Here is a 19672-nt window from a genome sequence, read left to right on the forward strand (position 1 = left end):
ATTTATTCACTGACAGCTGGGACTTTTCTTATGATATTTATTGATATTGCTAATTACTGATAATAGACAATGTTTTCTGATTAGCTTCATCATAGCTGTAGACTATATTATTGATGATAGCATAGTTACCATTTGTACAATGACTACTATTTGCCTTCCCCAATCCTGATTCATACAGATTCCCACTTTACCGATAAGAAAATTAAGAAAGAGTGGATGGGATAGTAGTGATGGTAGGGACAATGATGTGAATAGTTTGCCCAGAACCTCATGGGATGTAGGCAAGTTAATGTTCAAACACAGTTAGATGTGGATCCAACCTTTATGCTATTGGCAGTAGTAACAGCTACTTCTTCATATCTCACAACAACTTAATAACACATCATCTAGATGACTTGATCAAATTAATGTTACTTCTAAGCATTAAGAAATTTTGGTTTCATCATCTGAATTTGTTTGACTAATATTATCTCATATGCTGAAAAACCAGTTCTCTCTCTCCGATAATAGAGAATCACTATGGGTCAGCAGGAGACATACGACTTAATGCAACAGTAGTCATTCCCATTCATTGGAATTTTTGAAAAATGACAGCAAAGACCATTGTTCCCACTGCCAACCTGCAGTCTTATTAAAACTGTTCCAATTCCTTTGCTGCCTTCTTCAAAACACATCACAATTAGTCAAACTGTGTGTGCATGTATAATTTTGACCATTCCTAAAGAATTATCTTCTATGAGAGTAAGACCTATAACTACCTTGTTCACTCATATCCCTGGAAGTGCCTACCACATAGCAGGTGCTAAACAAAAAATTGTTGAATGGGCAAATAAATACTGTTGCAACTTTAAGCCTATGGGAATTGAGTTAGGGTGGGCATTACTAGAGACATTTGTTCACAGAGACAGTTGAAAGGTTCATGGCACAGATTATTTTCTATCTAATCTTCTAGAGTTGAACACAGAATCTACTCTTCTACTTTTAGATTTGCTTTAACAATTTTTTTGGGGAAATTTTATATCTTCATGTTATTGATTACAACAGTATCTCAGAAAACCCATTTCTCTGAAAAATTAAAATGCTGTTATTTTAAATTTAATCATTTCATTGACTTCCTTTAAACTAAAATTCCATTTCTTCCATATTTTCCTTCTTAGCTAAATTGTGTATAATTTAATATATAACAAAGATGAGAGGCACAAAAAGACAAACTGACTTTAGCTTTTAAGAACCTAATGTTAACTCTGAAATGCCAGATTTAGTAACACACAACAAAACAAAAGATTACAGCAGCAAGCCACCACATCACACGGTATTAAGAATTCTGAAATACGTAATAGCCTTCTTCCTATCTCCTACTCAATCTGTTCTGTCATCTTTTTGTTTTTTTTTTTTTTCTGCTTTTTTTTCTGCAGGCAGTTCAAGGTTTTACCCACTGCATCGGTTCAGCTTTTCTCATAGTGATCTCAATCTTTGTTGCAGTCATAGTTACATAACTTCACTTTACATCAATCACACTCCATAATTTCATATTTTGATCAAATTCCTTCTCTCCTTCAAATACAATGTGCACATTTAATAATGTGCTATTTGCTTCAACTCGACTAAGTTCTAGAAGTGAATTTTTAGCATCTACTGAAATGGTAACTTTACCCGGACGCTCATGCCAGTCATGTCTACGTAGAACAACTTTTCCCCCAGCATCCTTTTTAGTCCAAATGTGTTTCCCTGTTGCACAGCCCTCTTGGGCTAAGAAAGTATCAAAATCAGAAGTTTTTCTTCTACAACAGCTCCAGTATTTCATCCCCTCATGGAAAATAGGTACTCCAGAATGATATACACAGAAGACTTCTAGACTTTCTAGACCCGGATATGTCTTGGAACACTCTCCCTTCTTAAATGAGGTCCCATTATTAATGTCATTATTGTTTTCTTCTTTCTTATCTTCTTAATTCCCTGATGATAGTTTATCAAGTGCTTGTTTTAGAGAGGCAGATATTTTTAATTCCAAATTTGTCAATTCTTCCTCTGGGCTTGGCCTTTCTATTGCTTCTACTGGCTTAGGGGCTTGAATGATGTGTTCCTGAAATTAGAGTTTCAATTCAGATAGTTTCTTCTTCTCAGCAGTGTTGACTTCAGGTTTGACTGGTTCAGGTGGCTTCTCACTATTATGTCTACCTTTTGTACAGGCAACAATGTGTAAGAAATCAGAAAAATCAGTTGTTCTTCTCTTACAGCAAGACCAACCCTTTCTTTAATGCATCGTGAAAGACTGGAACACCTGGGTGCTATGTGCAAGCATGATCAGATTTGATCTCAGAATCAAAGTGCTGACTGCAGCCCTGGTTATGGTACAGCAAGGCCATTTGCTTTTCCCACCATCACAGGCAAGGACCAAACACAGGGAATGGCAAGAGGATGCATTACCCACTCCCGTGTTGGTAGCACTGGTCTCGATTTATTTTCTTTTGGATATATACTCACTAATGGTATTGCTGGGCTGAATGATAGTTGAATGCATTTTAAGTTATTTGAGAAATTTCTAAACTGCTTTCCACAGTGGCTGAACTAATTTACACTCCCACCAACAGTGTATAATGTTCCCTTTTCTCCGAAGGCTCGCCAACATCTGTTGGGTTTTGAGAGTTTGCTAATAGGCATTCTGACTGGTGTTAGATGGTATCTCATTGTGGTTTTGATTTGCATTTTTCTGATGATGAGTGACTTGGAACATTTTTTAATATCTGTTGATCACCTGTTTGTCTTCTTTTGAGAAGTATCTATCTGTTCATGTCATTTGCCCCCCTTTTTAATGGGCTGTGTTTTGCCTGTTAAGTTCCCTATAGATTATGGATATTAGGTCTTTTTCTGATGGATAGTTTGTGTATATTTACTCTTATCCATGGGTTGTTTGTTTACTCTGTTGATAGTTTCTTTTGTTGTGTAGAAGCTCTTCAGTTTAATTAGATCCCACTTATTAATTTTTGGTTTTGTTACATTTGCTTTTAAGGACTTAGTCATGAATTCTTTTCCAAGACTGATGTCCAGAATAGTGTTTCGTAGGTTTTCTTCTAGGATTCCTTTAGTTTGAAATTTTATTTTTTTAAACCTTTAATCCATCTTGAGTTCATTTTTGTATATAATGAAAGGTAGGAGTCCAGTTTCATTCCTCTGCATATGGCTGGCCAGCCATCCCAGCACCATTTATTGAGTAGGGAGTCATTTCCCCATTTCTTATTTTTGTTTACTTTGCCAAAAATTAGATGGCTGTAGGTATGCAGCTTTATTACTGGGTTCTCTATTCTGTTCTACTGGTCTAAGTTTCTGTTTTTATACAAGTACCATTCTGTTTGGGTAAGTGTGGCCTTAAAGTATAGTTTGAAGTTGGTTAATATCGTGCTTTATTCTTTTCACTTAGGATCGCTTTCACTCTTCAGACTCTTTTTTAGATTCATATGAATTCCAGAATAGTTTTTTTAAATAATTCTGTGAAAATGACATTTGCAGTTTGATAGGAAAAGCATTGATTCTGTAGATTGCTTTAAGCAGTATGTCCATTTTAATGATATTGATTCCTCCTTTCCATTAACATGGAATGTTTTTCCATTTGTTTGTGTTATCTATGGTTTCTTTCATCATTGTTTTGCAGTTATTCCTGTAGAGATCTTTCATTTCTTTGGTTAGATATATTTCTAGATATTATATTTTTTTTGTGGCTATTGTAAATAAGATTGCATTCGTGATTTGGCTCTCAACTTGAATGTTGCAGTAATATTTTGAAATCAAGGCATGCACATTAGTTTTTAGGCATAACACTATTGCAAACTTAATAGATTACAGTGTAGTGTAAACATGACTTTTATATGCACTGGAAAACCAAAAAATTCATTTGACTCACTTTATTATGGTGGTCTGGAACTGAACCTTCAATGTCTCAGAGGTATGCCTGTATATGTATATGCATATCTATACGTATGCTATGAAGAAAGATTAAAAAGAGTAAGTAGAGAGTGACAGTGGGCTCTATTTTAGGTATTGTGAGCACAGAAGACTGTTCCTCTCTTCAGGAAATGGAATGAAGTGAAGAAATGAGTCATGTCAACATATTGAAGACTATTTCAGGCAGAGGGAAAAGCAAGTTCAATTGCCATAAGGCAGTGAGGATTTTGGCTTGTATAAGGATTTGAAGTAGTACAATGCTCTGTTAACATAAATATGTACAGAATCATTCAGGTGTTATAGAGGACAGAATAAAATCTTCTCTCCTCTCTTTCTCTCAAGTTGATTATGTATACCACAAACTTAGTAGTTCATAAAATTTCTTATATATCAACCCTGATTTGACTCTTTTAAGATGACAACTCTAGCAGCAGATTGGAGGAAAGATTTGAAGGATAGGAGGCTGGTGAAAGAAACATAGGAAATTTCTTTGGAAGTCCAAGTACTTACTGAACAAACAGGAGCAGCATGAATGTTCAGGAAGGACCTCATTCTTATGTTGTGGATATAGGATTGGCAGAACTTGATGGGGAAAAAAAATTTTCAGAATCACCAACATATTGTAACTTGGGGTATAAGGCAGAGAGGTGAGCCTGCATATGGAAGCAATAATGTTTTCATGTTGGACACTTTAGTGTGTGTGCCTATGAGTAACACTGATGCAAATGTACAGAAAGTAATTGGAAAAACAAGTGTAATGTGCAGATTAGGCATAAGGCTAAGGATACAGATTTGGAGGGAAAAACAGTAGTTGTCCAATACTGTCCCAGTGATACTTGTAGAGTGAGTGAAGGGGATGGAGCCAGAATTAGGTATTTACCTCCACAAGATAAGAGAAGAAAGTTGAACCAATAAAAGATAAAAGGAGCAGAAAAAATTGAAAAGGAACTTGTAAAAACTCCAAAAAAAGAAGTGAGGAGAGAATTATATGAAAAGGGGTGCCACCATGTGACATATTACAGATAAGCAAGGAAGCTAAGGAAATAATACAAATACTAATACTGAATATATCCTTCACTGGAGGTTAAAATGAAATAAGGGTTTATATCTAATGTTCTGGGTTTACTTTGTAAATACTAGCTGTGCTCCCCCAAATTTACTACATGTTCTTGCTTTTAAAATTCAGCAAACAGATTTAGGCAACAACATTAAACTTACTAGATATAACATAAAATGTGAGCAACTATAACAAGGTCAGTAAAACAAATGAATGGGAATGTTTTCTCTGGAAAACCAAGGAGCACGTGCGCGCGTGCACACACACACACACACACACTCAATCTTTTAGAATAATTTTTTAATTATGGAAGAAACAAACCTAAAATTATGAGTATTAATTCATTCTGTAAGATAAAAAATCTCAGTGAGATTTTTAAAAATTTTTGCAAAATTGTAACAAATTCAAAAGACTGAATAGTTCTTCCTTTAAAATTATCTACAAGTACAATCCAGTGTAAATTCTATACCTTTAGAAAATGAACACAAATAGTCAATACTTCCATCTGTGTTTCTTATGTGCAGCCAAATGATTAGCATCCTTCACTACCCATCCCATATTATTCAATCACCCATAAATAGTTCCCAAAATCATGAAGAATAGATGCCACTATTCAGAAAACACTGGCAGATAGGATTAGGAGTCTTCTTGACTACTACAAGGAATTTCCTTAACACAGCCACAAAGAAATTTTAATTAATAAAATTGTTATTGGCAAATAAACAGAAATGGCAACAAGGCTGACATTTGAAGAGTCCAACTATTACTTAGATCTCCAAAGTGCTAAGCAGGTGCTTGCTAGATGATAGACTGAAGAGCAGGTAGCATGCCAAATGAAATGTCCATATTTTTTACTTGCAGGAAATAGAATATTTCCTGTTCAAGTCAGCAGAATAGCCCTAGATTGAGCCCTCTGGTGAATGAGCATTGCATAGTCACATCATTTCCCTTTATTGAAATATTTTCTATTAACATCTCCTTCTATCATCACTATTGTCATCTCTTCGTCCTTCAATGACATAATACAGATTTTCTAAGTACCTAGATTAGATTTATTCTCAGTTCTATAGCAATAGAGCAACGGGTGAAAGAATTCATTTCAGCTCTCAATTCTTTGTGGTTACTTTTCCTTGGCACATTTTTGGAGAACTGGACCTCTAATTAAATGCACATTTGATAGATCACTTTAGAAAGACCATTTTGAAGATAAATTTCTACAATTTACCTCACTACATTTATTTGCAGGTTGAATTTATTAGTTCAAAGATAGGTCAGTTACTAAGGGCAAAATACTATTGCTTGAAGGGTCAACTGTAGTAAATCCAATTAACTTCACTGAAAATATTCTTTAATATATCTTTTCTAAAGTAAGTATGAGGAAAATAAACTATAAGAAAGTGACAATTATCCTAAAAATGAATATGTGAAATAAATTTTTAAAATTTGATATTTCTTTATGCAAATAGAATGTGACATAGAAAAGCTAAAAAAACAGAGCAAGAAACAACTCTGAAGAAACCACACAAGATGGAAACATTAGATAATGCCACTAAAATTATTAGCTGTCCTGAAAATGGCAAGTAACTGCTATAGTGACATTAACTGCTATGATAATATTAACAAGCTACAGTTGCTAAAATATTTATTATATGTCAAACACTGTGGTTTTCATAAATATATACCCTCCTACAAAAAATTTTTTATCTAATTTCACAGATGCTGAAATTGAGAGAGATTAGGTCAGTTGTCCAAGACCATGTGGCTTACAAATGGCAGAGTTGAATTATATCCAGGAAGGATGTGTCACCAAATCTCTACTTCCTTTCTTAATCTCTTGTGTATACTGTGTGTGTGGGCATGCATGCATGTATGTATGCACATGTGCAGATATGTTTATTATGTCTTTCCAAAATTGACATGCTTCTTAATATCATGTTAATTATTTCTCCTCCTCTTGAACTAAAGAACATTCTACAAAATTTTTCCAGAATATAAGTGAGAGAAAATCCTGTCTCTTTTCAAAGAAAAGGAAATAAATTTTTACATAGCCTTGAAAATGCTCTGAGAGTTTCTCTTAGTGAATTTATGATTACCAAACCTCTGATACCCATGTTAGAGAATTGGTTTGAGTAAACCTTTTATCTCACAAATGCCCTCACATCTTTATATGATTTAAGATAAGGTGAAGAAGGCCACTACTTAAATGGAAACATAGCTAATTATAGTGGCCAGCTTTTGTAAGGAGAAAGTGTTCAACTTCAAAGAACAGTCAGACAAGAAAGTCTTCATGGGATTTCCACCAAAAACCCTCATTTCTAATACTAGAGCACTTCCATTAAGGTTCTTTTTTTCTCCATGTCTTAGTCTTAGTGTTCCCTCCAATACAAGATTGTGCACTAGGTGTTAAGATCCTTATGATACAACAAGAGTTTTATTTCCTTCAGAGTATTGACCATTCACTACAATGTCATATAATTTTAAGAAAATAACTTGTATTAATTAGGTAATAGGGAGTAATGGTTCACTAACACTAGGAGAATATCATGGTCTCTTTTAAAATCCAGCCCTGATAGGTTTTTGAAATGGAGTAACTCAGCACCTTTAGTTGTATGGCATTACTAATAATGGGCAGTTGCTGATCTGACAAGCAGTGAAGCAAAGATTTGTGATGAAGAGAAGTAAAAAAAAAAAAAAACATTTGAGGGTAAAAGTAGCAAGTCATAGGCAAATTAATATATATTTACATTTTCTAAGGATTGATTTGTTGAACTTTATCTTTCTAATTCAACATTATGCTGATTGTGTATGCATGTGTTTAGAAATTTGGTGTTCTCTGACATAGTAAAATAGGGAAATATTCTTTCTTGTTTTCCTTTCTTGTACTTAATTTCTTTGAATTTTCTTCATTTTACCTACTAATAACCTTAGAATATATATATATATAAAGAATATATATCTCAAAGCACATTATGAGGAGGACATAAACAACCTTTCCATGTATATTCAAACATTTATTTATTTATTTGTTCATTTGACAGACATCTATTCAATGCTTGCTATGTTTCACTGTCTGGGCTAGGAATTGGGAATGCAGACACACAGATACATATTAAACTTAGAGCGTGTCAGGTATAACAACCAGCAAAGTGCAATGTACAATGTACAATGGAGCACAGAGCAAGAACTGATCAGTTCTGTGTTTGATAGAAGAGAAGGTCAGGACAGAAAGGCTGGGAGCACAAACAGCTCATGCACCTTATTATAAGGGGATGGATGGTAGAGAGAATGTATTCCAAGAGGGAATATGGAATATGCGAAGACAGGAAGCAGAAGCAGTATGGAGATAGCATGTAAAGGAACGGGAAGTAATGGAGTAGAAGTAGAAAACAAAAGCCAGAGAAAACAAGGATCTTGTATACCACCCTCAGAACTGTAGTGGAGAAGCAACAAAAAGTGATTCATTGATTGATTGATTGATTGAATATACTTTAAGTTCTGGGTACATGTGCAGACCGTGCAGATTTGTTACATAGATATACACGTGACATGGTGGTGGTTTGCTACATCTATTACCCTGTCATCTACATTAGATATTTCTCCTCAGGTTATCACTCCACAATCCCCCACCCCTTGCTATTCCTCCCCTAGCCCCTAATCCTGCAAGCCCCGGTGTGTGACATTCCTCTCTCGGTGTCTGTGTGTTCTCATTGTTCAACATCCACTTATGAGTTCAAGAACATGTGGTGTTTGGTTTTCTGTTCTTGTGTCAGTTTATTAAGAACGATGGTTTCCAGTTTCATCCATGTCCCTGCAAAGGACATGAACTCATCAAAAGGGTTTTAAATAAGGAAATGGCACTTATGTATTCCAACTGATTTTCTAAATATATATGAATGAATGTATATTTATAAATGAATGTATAAGAATATATGAATAGACATGAGATCTACTATTAATGCATGGTTTTCAAATCAAATAAGCTGATCTGAATGAGATATAAATATTGCTACTGAGAAAAGAAGTTCAAGATAAAAATGACAACTTTTTTTTGCAAATATAAGTTTCTGTTCACTTAATTTTTTCTAACTTTTATTTTAAGTACATGTGCAGGTTTGTTACACAGGTAAACTTGTGCCATGGGGGTTTTGTTGTACAGATTATGTTGTCACCCAGATGTTAACCCTAGTGTCCATTAGTTATTTTTCCTGATCCTTTCCCTCCACCCAACCTCCACCCCTTTGATAGGTCCCAGTGTGTGTTGTTCCCATCTATGTGTCCATGTGTTCTTATCATTTAGCTCCCACTTATAACTTATTTATTTATAAAGAGTACCTTCTGCCATTTGGCTATTTTGTCAATCACCACAATCAATGGTTTAATCTATCATTGATTATAAGGGCCACTATTGTTATATAAACTAAGAAATCCAAAAAAAAAAAACCCTAGATTTTGTAAACACTATATATTGTATGATATATCTCAAGTTCAGAGATATTGAAATACTAAAAATGCATTTTGGAATCAGTGAAATTCTAAGGTTTTTGTGGATACTAGGATTGATTTGCTAGTTCATTATTATCCATTTCCTCTCTAAATATGGCTGCTCTGGAGTGAATATATTTCTCTTCCCATTGACTTTGGGTTTGACTGTGTACTTTACTTTGATCAATAGACCATGGGCAGAAGAAACCATGTGGTAGGTCTTAGCTAGAACTTTAAAGGTAATTCAAGATTTACTGGTTCCCCTTGTTCTTATCTTCCACCATGAGAGAATAATATGCCATATAGAAGCTGCTCTTTTGGCTGGTGTTCTGGAATGAGGAGACATTTAGAGCAGATCCACAGTTTACAATGAAAAGATTGATTCATAGTGTGGGGTAAAGCTGCAGCTGATCTGCAGACATATGAGTAATAAATGTTTGTTGTTATATGTCACTGGAATCTTGTCATTGTTTGCTACTGGAGCAAGAATTGACACAATATTACAGTAAAGCAAACAAAAATATATGATTTCTGGGATGAAAAGACCAAAGTAAGCCTTTAAAATAAATGTGCCTTGGTCACATATATTGACTGCACTATCTCTTATTCCTTATAGAAACTGTTTGCTAAAAAGGGTAGCAAGAAACAAAATATGAAATGGAATTAGTATTGTGTTGGAGTCTGACTTCTACAGCCCAGGTTGTCAGACAGACTCTGATAAATGAAGGCTGATGGATGGAAAAACATAACATTGTGCAGTTGAGTTTCTTTCTCTTTGCTCTCATGTTGGGTGACTGTTCTTTTATTTATCTACAATTAGGTTTGCTAGACCACTGCACTGCAGCTTTCTTTCACTATAACTACACGCTGTCAGGTACGTGCCAAGCTGATTGACAAAAAATGACAGGTTCTCTCTTACCATTTTGAACCAATCGAGGGCAGCTCACCAAAGGGAGACTTAAAAAAAAACTTTGAGATTTATGGATTTCAAAAATAATCTGTCCAAATATACAAAGCATAATGCAGTATTGATTTTTAAACTGACAAGTGTTGTGAAACTGAGAAGACAGAATCTTCTAAGCTGCATACTGGAAATGTTCAAGGCCAGTGAAAGAGTGGACATAGGTATGATCATTAAGTGACATCCAGAAGCCTCTGTGGAAGCTCTCCACTCTTAAAGTGGAGGTTTCAAAGTGCTTTTGGCAGAATTCTTTTGGCAAATGAAATCTTACAGAAGCCTTCCAAAAATCACTTGATTCATTGCATAAATATTTACAGATTATTTATTATGTGCTAAACATTGTTTGAGGTACTAGATATGTAACAGTGAATAAAACAGACTATTTTGTCCTCATAAAACTTACATTCTAATGGTGATAATGTACAATAAAAGACAAATTACAGTGCTTTCAAGAGTGTAAAGTGCTAAAGAAGAAACATTAAAGCAGTGGATGGGAATAAGAGACTTACGTATGGGGCAAAGGGAGGTGGGATGTGGAGAGTTTAGAAAGTGCCTCCAGGGAAAGCCTCACCGTGTAGATTGGTGGTATTTAAGTAAAGATCTGAAGAAAGTGAGGGAACGATTCATGCAGCTATCTCAGGAAAAAAATTTATGCAAAGACAGCAAGTGCAAAGGCCCAGGGGCAAGAGTGTATGTGTATGTTCAATTAAAAAAAAACAAAGACACTAGGGTGAGTGGAATCTAGTGAGCAAGGGGAGAGTAGTAGGAATGATAGCCAGCGAGTTGGGGATGGAGGAGGATGGGTCCTGCAGGGCATCTTTGGAAGGATCTTGGCTCGTATCCTGAGTGAGACTAAGAACCATAGGAGGGTTTTCAGCAGAGGAGTGATGTGATCTGACTTAGTTTTAAATAGATCATTCTGGCTGCTGTATTAAGATTAGACTTAAGGAATGAAGAGAACAGATGGTAGGTATGAACAGATTCTTAAGGGGATAAAATCTGTATTGTTTGGATGGAAGGACTTCGTGTAAACCTGAAGCCCTTAGTTTTGAAAACTTTATACATACAGTTCTTAAATAAGGATCAAAGCTCTGGTCTGGTTTAATAGGAGCACAGCACACTGCTTAAAAGAACATTCATTTAAACTGGTGCTCCTACGGTCTTGCTGCCTTCCTAAGTCCTTACTGGTGAAGAATATGGGCTCTTGAGCCTGGTTATCTAGGTTCCAATCATAGCATGAATTGACCTTTTCCAACAGAGACCAAATTGCCCATGAAGCCTCAAAAATTGACTGAAATATCTTCTACCTGGCCTTTTAAAGAAAAAAGTTGGCCAGCCACTGATGTAGAGAAATGGTTAGGTTCAGGCTTTGTGGCTCTAAAATCCTTCATCATGCATAATTATTTCACAATGTAAACAAATATCGTCACATTGTACCCTATAAATATATATAATTACTATTTGTCAACTAAAAATAAAAAAATTCATGGGTATTTTAAATAATTAAACATTAAAACAAATATTTTTCTTTTAACTCCTTATATAGATTCATAGAAAGAGTTAAACAACTTATAATTGCTATTTATTTCTTTATTATTTTGTGACAGTCTCACTCTGTTGCTCAGGCTGGAATGCAGTGCTATGATCTCAGCTCCCTGCAACCTCCACCTCCCGAGCTCAAGTGATTCTCATGCCTCAGCCTCCAGAGTAGCTGAGATTACAGGCATGTACCACCAAGCCTGGCTAATTTCTGTATTTGTAGCAGCAATGTAGTTTTGCCATGTTGGCCAGGCTGGTCTCGAACTCCTGGCCTCATGATCCACCCACCTAGGCCTTCCAAACTGCTGGGATTACAAGCATGAGCCATCGCACCCAGCTGATTTATAATTATACTTTAGAGCAGAGGTTAGTAAACATTTTCTATAAAACACAATATAGTAAATATTTTAGACCTTGTGGGTTATGTTTTCTCTCATACCCAAATTCTGCCAATGCAGCATGAAAGTAGTCAGGTCCAATACATGAACAAATAAATGTGGTTGCATTCCAATAACACTTTATTTATGAAAATAGGTGGAGGGCTAAATTTGGTCCTTGGACCATAATTTGCTGCCTCTTGCTTTAGGACATTACAGTGTTGTTGGAAATAATCAGTCTAGAAATAAAAACATCTGAGTTCTAGGCTTATTAATCCATGAGTTGGGGCAAGTCATTTAACTCCTCTGAGCTTCAGTATCTTTAAATATAAAATAAATAAAAACAGATATTATTGTGAGTAAAAGGTTCAAAACACCCTTTGCCCATCTGTATGAGAATTTGTCCTTCAATCAACTTTCTAGCTCCCTTCTCCCTAGAAAACTGATAAAGTTGGAATGTCAAATGTTTTAGCAGGCAACATTGCTGCAGATTTAAAAAAATGATCAAGACTGTTAAATTACAACTTGGTTAAGTGTTCTACATATGAACTATAAATACCTAATGGAGAAAAACCATAATTTTGGGGATTCCCCAAGTGCAACTATTCTTGTAACTAAACATGTCCCTTTTGAGGACCTTGGAAACTATCTTACAAGACATTGGCCTCTGGGATGCATAAGGCTTCTAGGCCAGGGTTGACCCAGCATCTGTTTCTTTCCTGTGTACCTGAGATGCTGTGTGAGTGTGGACAGGTGCTGTGAACTGAATAGCTCTTGGATGGCTCTGTGGTGCTCCAGAGATTGCTACACATACTAATCCTACTAAAGAGAGATTCTTGATGCTACCTTCCTGCTAAGCTATGTTCCTATATCCTTCTAAGGGAATTTGATACTGAATGTGGTCAGTAGTATAGTATTTTTCAGTTGCACCTAATCAAATAAGACTTCTTGATGAGTTTTACAAAAATCAATTATAAGACTCATTTTATTTTAACAGGTTAGCTGCTCTAAAATTGGAACATGTTTTATCAATGATAGCGTGTCACAGTCTAAATTGGCAGCACATTTTTCTTGGTGAAAAATAAAATGATAATGTATATTCTAATCAATAGTATCTTAAAAACAATAAAATATGGTAAGTGACCAGACTTTTCATAGTAGATCAGGATAAAATGATTTAGTATACGTAAAGGTAATACTAACTGCTACCATTTGTTGAAAACTTACTAAGTACAAACAATCTGCTATGCACTTAACATAAATCACCTTAATTAATCTCACTCAATCTCTATTGCAGAGCCTCTCCACACATACTATAAACATTTTTCATATTAAAAAAGTAGAGTCAGAAAAGGTTAGAAACTTGCCTAGGGTACAAGCTAACATATGGTGAGTCTGAGATTTGAACCACAGTCTGAGGCAAATCCTGCATGCATAATTACTATACGATCAGTTATATGAATTTGTTTAAATATGGTACCAATAAAAACAGATTTTATTTGATGAATCCCATGGCTCAGAACCGACAAATTAGTTTCGATTAGGATGTAATGTGAGTTTAAATCAGGGTTTCTCAGCTTCAGCCCTATTGCCATTTGGGACTGGATAATTATTTCTTGTAGGGAGCTACCCTGTGTACTGTAGGATATTTTGCAGTGTGTCTGGTCACTATCCACAAGATGCCAATAGCACTTTCTCCTCCCCCGTGTGTGACCACCAAAAATATCTCCAGCAATTGCCAATTTCCCCTGGAATCATCTGTGGTCGAGAAGCATTCTATTATTAAATATATGAAGGAACAACTGAAACAATGTCCATTCACAGTCTGTATTTTCAGTGTACATGAATTAGAATGACATAATATGAATATCTTTCCTTCCTTTTCCGTATATGCAACATTGTATGCAATGTCATCTGTTCATATTCTCTTTCAGATGCACTTTTATCATGCTATGACTCTTAACATTCATTTGAGTATGGTCCTGATAAACTCTAACTGTCACTGCATGTTTCAGTTTCTGGATGAATTGGTCCTGATATCACTGAATTATATATCCCAAAAGGATTGGGGAATACAATAGATCTATATACAAGAAAAGCACATATTACAGAAAAGTGATTTTGACTCATCTCTGAATTGTGGCCAGTGATGCTTGCATTATTTTAAATGAATATAGAGCATCTCTAAGTTATTACCAATATAGTAATTGGACATGATTATTTAAGTCTTAACAGAATATTTACTTAAATCTGTAACTATTATTAAGTAGAAGTTTCTTTTAAAACATAAAATAGCAATTAGGCTAATTTTCATTAAAGGTAAGTAAAGAACAATTCAATTCTGACTTTATGACTGACATGCACTTTAAATAAAATTAAAGATGTTTTGTTTTTACTATTAGGTTTTGTACCAAATTTATAGTCATTATCTAAAACAACTCTAAGTGCTACCATAAGTTATAAACTCAAGCAATCGAATGGGCAACTGAATTAAACTTGTGTTTTTTTTAAAACAGCAACAATATATTTGCATTCCCTTTAATGAATACTCTTGTAAATATGTAGAGAAAACAGCAAATTCATGTGTTTCTGAAATCAAGGAAAAGGACACATTATGGAATAAAGCCAATTCCCGGTTTACTCAATATGTCAGTCTTTGTCTGGGATACCAGGTCTTTATCTGGCCTGTTGCACTTAACTTTTATATGCTTATAAGTCATTATTTCCATATGTACTGCTAAGTGATCATTTTCACCAGACTCCTGAAAAGTCAATGATAAGATATTGGATAAGAAATTATAGACTTATCTATTAGGTGCATCTAATCCAGAAGTCTACTAGAATCCAGAACATACAGAGAACTCATATTAATCAGTAAGAGAAAGTAAACAGTCCAGTGGAAAATTGGGGTAAGTATACGAAGAATCAACTTACAGAAGGAAATATCTGCCCAACAAACTTGAAAACTTGTTCAACCAGGGATATGCAAATTAAAATAATAAATTTCTGCCACTTCTTGCTGCTGGTGGAAAAGCAATTTGCAATATATAATAAAATTAAAGATGTGAATACTCTAATGAGGTAGCAGTTCTACTTCTAGGTATTTTCATATGTGTATCTGAGGAGACCTACAAAGAATGTTGTTTCAGCATTGTTTACATTAGTAAAAAACAGGAACAATCGAACTGATTATTCACTGTTAATCTAACAAGCACATTGTTTTGTTTCTATTAACATCAAGAATACTTTTACCAGATTACTTCTCTATTCTGAAGCCATTTTAAATATTTGTTCTTATTTTTGTGGAGTCCAAAGTTCTGTTTAACCTAGTCATAAGCAAACTTATTATCACCATGATAATGGACTTATTGAAGATAGTAAAGATAATAAAATAACAGTACTGTCTATAACAAATCTGATTTTAGTTATAATGGCATACACATTATAATGTCCTAATAGCATCTGTTGAGTTTTGAGTGAAGCATAGCATAGGAATGTGTATCTGTGTATGCGTGTGTGCATAATTTGTATTTGTGTTCTCTCTCCAATTATGTAAATCATGAATACTTATTACTATGCTAATACCAGAAGATGTATTGTAATAAAGGTTACATGAATTAATTCTGTTTCTTATCACCTATTTCATCAAATAATTTTAAAGACAGGGATGCTATCTATCCACATTTTTTTCTACTTGTTCACAAAAGTTCCTTCAGAAAAGTCCTAAAAATTAAAAGTATACACACATGGCTTTGTAATTTCATGTTTCAATAAGGAGAATTTTAGTTGGATCCTATATGTTATTGTGAGTGCTTCTATGTTTTGCCTTTTTAATGCTTACCAAAATTATTAATTTCAAGAATACCAATTTCAGCCAGGCATGGTGATCACACCTGTAATTCCAGCACTTTTGGATACTGAGGAGGGCTGGATCACTTGAGGTCAGGAGTTTGAGACCAGCCTGGCCAACATGGTGAAACCTCGTCTCTACTAAAAATGGAAAAATTGGCCTCACATGGTGGTGGGCACCAGTATTCCCAGCTACTCAGAAGTCTGAGGGAGGAGAATCACTTGAACCCCGGAGGCGGAGGTTGCAGTGAGCCAAAACCACACGGCACTGCACTCCAGCCTGGGCTACAGAGTGAACTCCATCTCAAAAATAAAACAAAAATAAAAATAAAAATACCAATCTCATTTTAATGACCAGCATGTTATATAATCAATTATAATTTTAAGCTGTTTAATGTTAAAATTTAAACTTTCTTAAAATAGTCTAATGTAAATAATTATGGATGCCTTCATTAACTATATTATTTGTGCCCTGTTATGCTCAGTAACTGCCAAGTATTCATTATGTCCAGAGGAGGCACTGAAATGTTCAGAATTTGAAAACTGTAGCTTCAGATGTATTAAGCATACAAACTCTACTTTTTTTATATGTAACATTTTGAAATTACAGAACAAATTAAATGCATTTACACTAAGTAATAATTTAAGCAGGTAACTTAACCCTAGGGTGTTTCTTTATCAAAATATATGTCAGATATATATTGTAGTGTTTGATATCCCCTAAATGAACAGAAATATGTGTATATAATATATAGGATATAAAAATATATAAGATATTTACATTTTACATATCCTATATATCAGATTCATGATATATAAAACATATAAGGTATTATATAAAATATATAAGATGTTTATATTTTATGTATCATGAATCACACTGATTCAGTCATTCAGTATGTGAATGCATGAGTCTAATTCCACTGACACTATTACTCAAAGTAGAGTCAGGAAAAATAAGGGGAAAAATGATGTGAATAGGAAAATAGTAGGCATGTGGCAATTTGGAAGTATTTGGAATACAAGGTTATTCTAAGTTGAGTAAAGCTGACAAAAATTGCACAGTAACATCAGCCAATTTTGCCTATCAGATGATAGGAATATAACAGAATTGTATTTGTTAATTAGAATCATAATATACTCTTCAGTGATGTAGAACTTAATCTAATAATTGAAGTCTCAGTATACAGAATTGTATATTCAAGAGGACATATGGCTATGGCATTTCTAAGCAGAAAATTCAATGCATAAAGTTTGGATGGTTACATCTTCATTGGAGAGAATCATGTTACTTTATGAAATATTTTCATACTGATAGTATGTAAGTTAATTCTGAATTTAAATATATCAAGTATTACTTAATATATTAAGTACTACTTAAAACCCTTCAAAATGTTACAAAGTTTCATTAGAAACATGCATCTTTAAATTATTTTTCCAATAAAAACTGTATTATCATTTGGTAATTTTTCTCAACTCTCAAATATGAATGGATGTTTCAATTGGTATGAGTTCTTGAGATGGTAACTGAAGAGTGAAATAGCTTGTTTTAAAATAGATATTTCTTATTCTTTTTTCTCCCCATTGGAAAATAAAGTCACAAAGATTATGGCCACAATTTATCTTGCTTGTTTTCCCCCCAGCATCTGATAGAGTGTTCTACCTGTAAATACCAAGTTCATTCCCTCCCCAACTAAATGAAAACGTAACAAGTGGTTTCATGTTGCTCTAACTTTTTGGCAGACAGCCTTACACATAATGACAGCCACGCTTGTTTTTAGAGGTGTATAATTACATATTTAGAATTTTAAGTGTTCTTCAGCAGTAACTCAGAGATTTAAGGATCCCTTTGGCAACTGATACAGTTTAGTCAGCAGTGCACCGTATTTCCTGATGAAAATATGAGCTCAGAGCCACAAGGTCAGCAGGGTAGAGACTTATCAGGCAGACAAGGGGAATTGTTGCAGAGAGTAGAGGGTCAGAGGAGACTGCAAGTACCTGCATAGAGATCTTAGGTCATGTATAATGTTCCCTCATCTGTCAACCCAGTTGTCATTTTGGAGAGGAGCAGGAGGAGAGCAAGGAAACCTAAAAGACTGGTCATCATCCAGGAGGTCTCAACCCATAAAGAGAGACTGGTGAAATCACTATTTCAGAGTGAGATAATTTTTTCTCACTGCCCAGTATAGGGAAGGGTTATGAGGATCACTGAGAAATAAATGAAGAAGCTGTCATTCTGAGAATCAATATCTGGCTCCAAGACATATCCATTCAACTTCTCCTGCATATTTATTGTATGGGTGACAATTTATCAACTTAATAATCTATGACAGTGTTTCTCAAACTGTGGTTCCACAGACCAGCAACATCAGTTTCACGTTAAATTTTAAGAAGCATGGGGGGGAAAGGGGAGGGCCAGTGGGAGGGGGAGGTGGGGAGAGATAGCCTGGGGAGAAACGCCAAATGTGGGTGAAGGGGTGAAAGCAAACAAAACACACTGCCATGTGTGTACCTATGCAGCTGTATTGCATGCTCTGCACATGTACCCCAAAACCTAAAATGCAATAAAAAAATAAGAATAATAAAAAAAAAGAAGCATGGCTCTAGACAGCATATAGTAGAACAATGAATGGATAAGTGTTATTAACGCTTCCCAGGTTTTAATTCATTTACATACTTATGGATATAACATTTATCTTTAAATGATATAGCTTTGTGAATAAACAGCTTCATGAATATAGTTTTAAGAGACAGGCAATGGAGAAAGGTGGCCAATTTTTTTTAAAAGTTGTGATTAGAAGGATTGAGTTGCTTTAAGTATTACAGATTGTAAGTACGTAGCATTTCTGAACGCATCTGAAATCCAAGTCTGTTATTTTCTACTGACACTCAGTGGCACCAAGGGAGGTAACTTGCAAGTTTAATACCTTCCTCATTTAACTTCCATTGTTTCTGCACCGCATCCTGTCTGCCAATCAAAGCCATCTCCTGGGCAATACAGTTAGTAAAACAGGTGGTCCATTCATCCACTTAAGCAGAAGTTGTTTGAAAACTATTGGAAGTGTTCCCATTTTACTCTTCCACACAAATTCAGAAAGAGATGACATCCATGGGCAGAGCAGAGTTTTCTTTAGAGTACATAAAAAGATGATAGCATGGCTTCTGATCTTCTTTTATAACTTCCTTCAATGTATTATCTAAATTTCCTTCTAAGGGAGTAGTGAAGAACTGCTAAGTAAAAATTACAATTCTAATATGCAGTAAAAACATTATTACAAGAAAGTATAAAAAGATATACGGTGACAAAAATTACTTTTAAGGTGTATTTCAAGCAAGAGAATGATCTAGGATATGGTAGAACTGCTTTAGGGGAAAATGGTATAATATTGGTGAATGGAAAACAGAAATTGAAACCTTTTAATTTCTACTGGGTTTGTTTCTTGTATGTCAAGAGGAATGATATTCTGA

General features: G+C 34.7%; 1 protein-coding gene and 1 pseudogene across 20 annotated transcripts in view; both read right to left on the reverse strand.

Moving 5' to 3' along the window:
- The window catches only part of DMD (dystrophin), a 2312475-nt gene that overhangs the window by 738591 nt on the left and 1554212 nt on the right, over positions 1 to 19672 (reverse strand). The window lies entirely within an intron of this gene.
- Positions 1343 to 5343, reverse strand: LOC108589942 (cysteine and histidine-rich domain-containing protein 1 pseudogene; annotated as a pseudogene).

The sequence above is a fragment of the Callithrix jacchus genome, chromosome X (assembly GCF_049354715.1).
Source record: "Callithrix jacchus isolate 240 chromosome X, calJac240_pri, whole genome shotgun sequence".
Classification (NCBI taxonomy): Eukaryota; Metazoa; Chordata; class Mammalia; order Primates; family Cebidae; genus Callithrix; species Callithrix jacchus.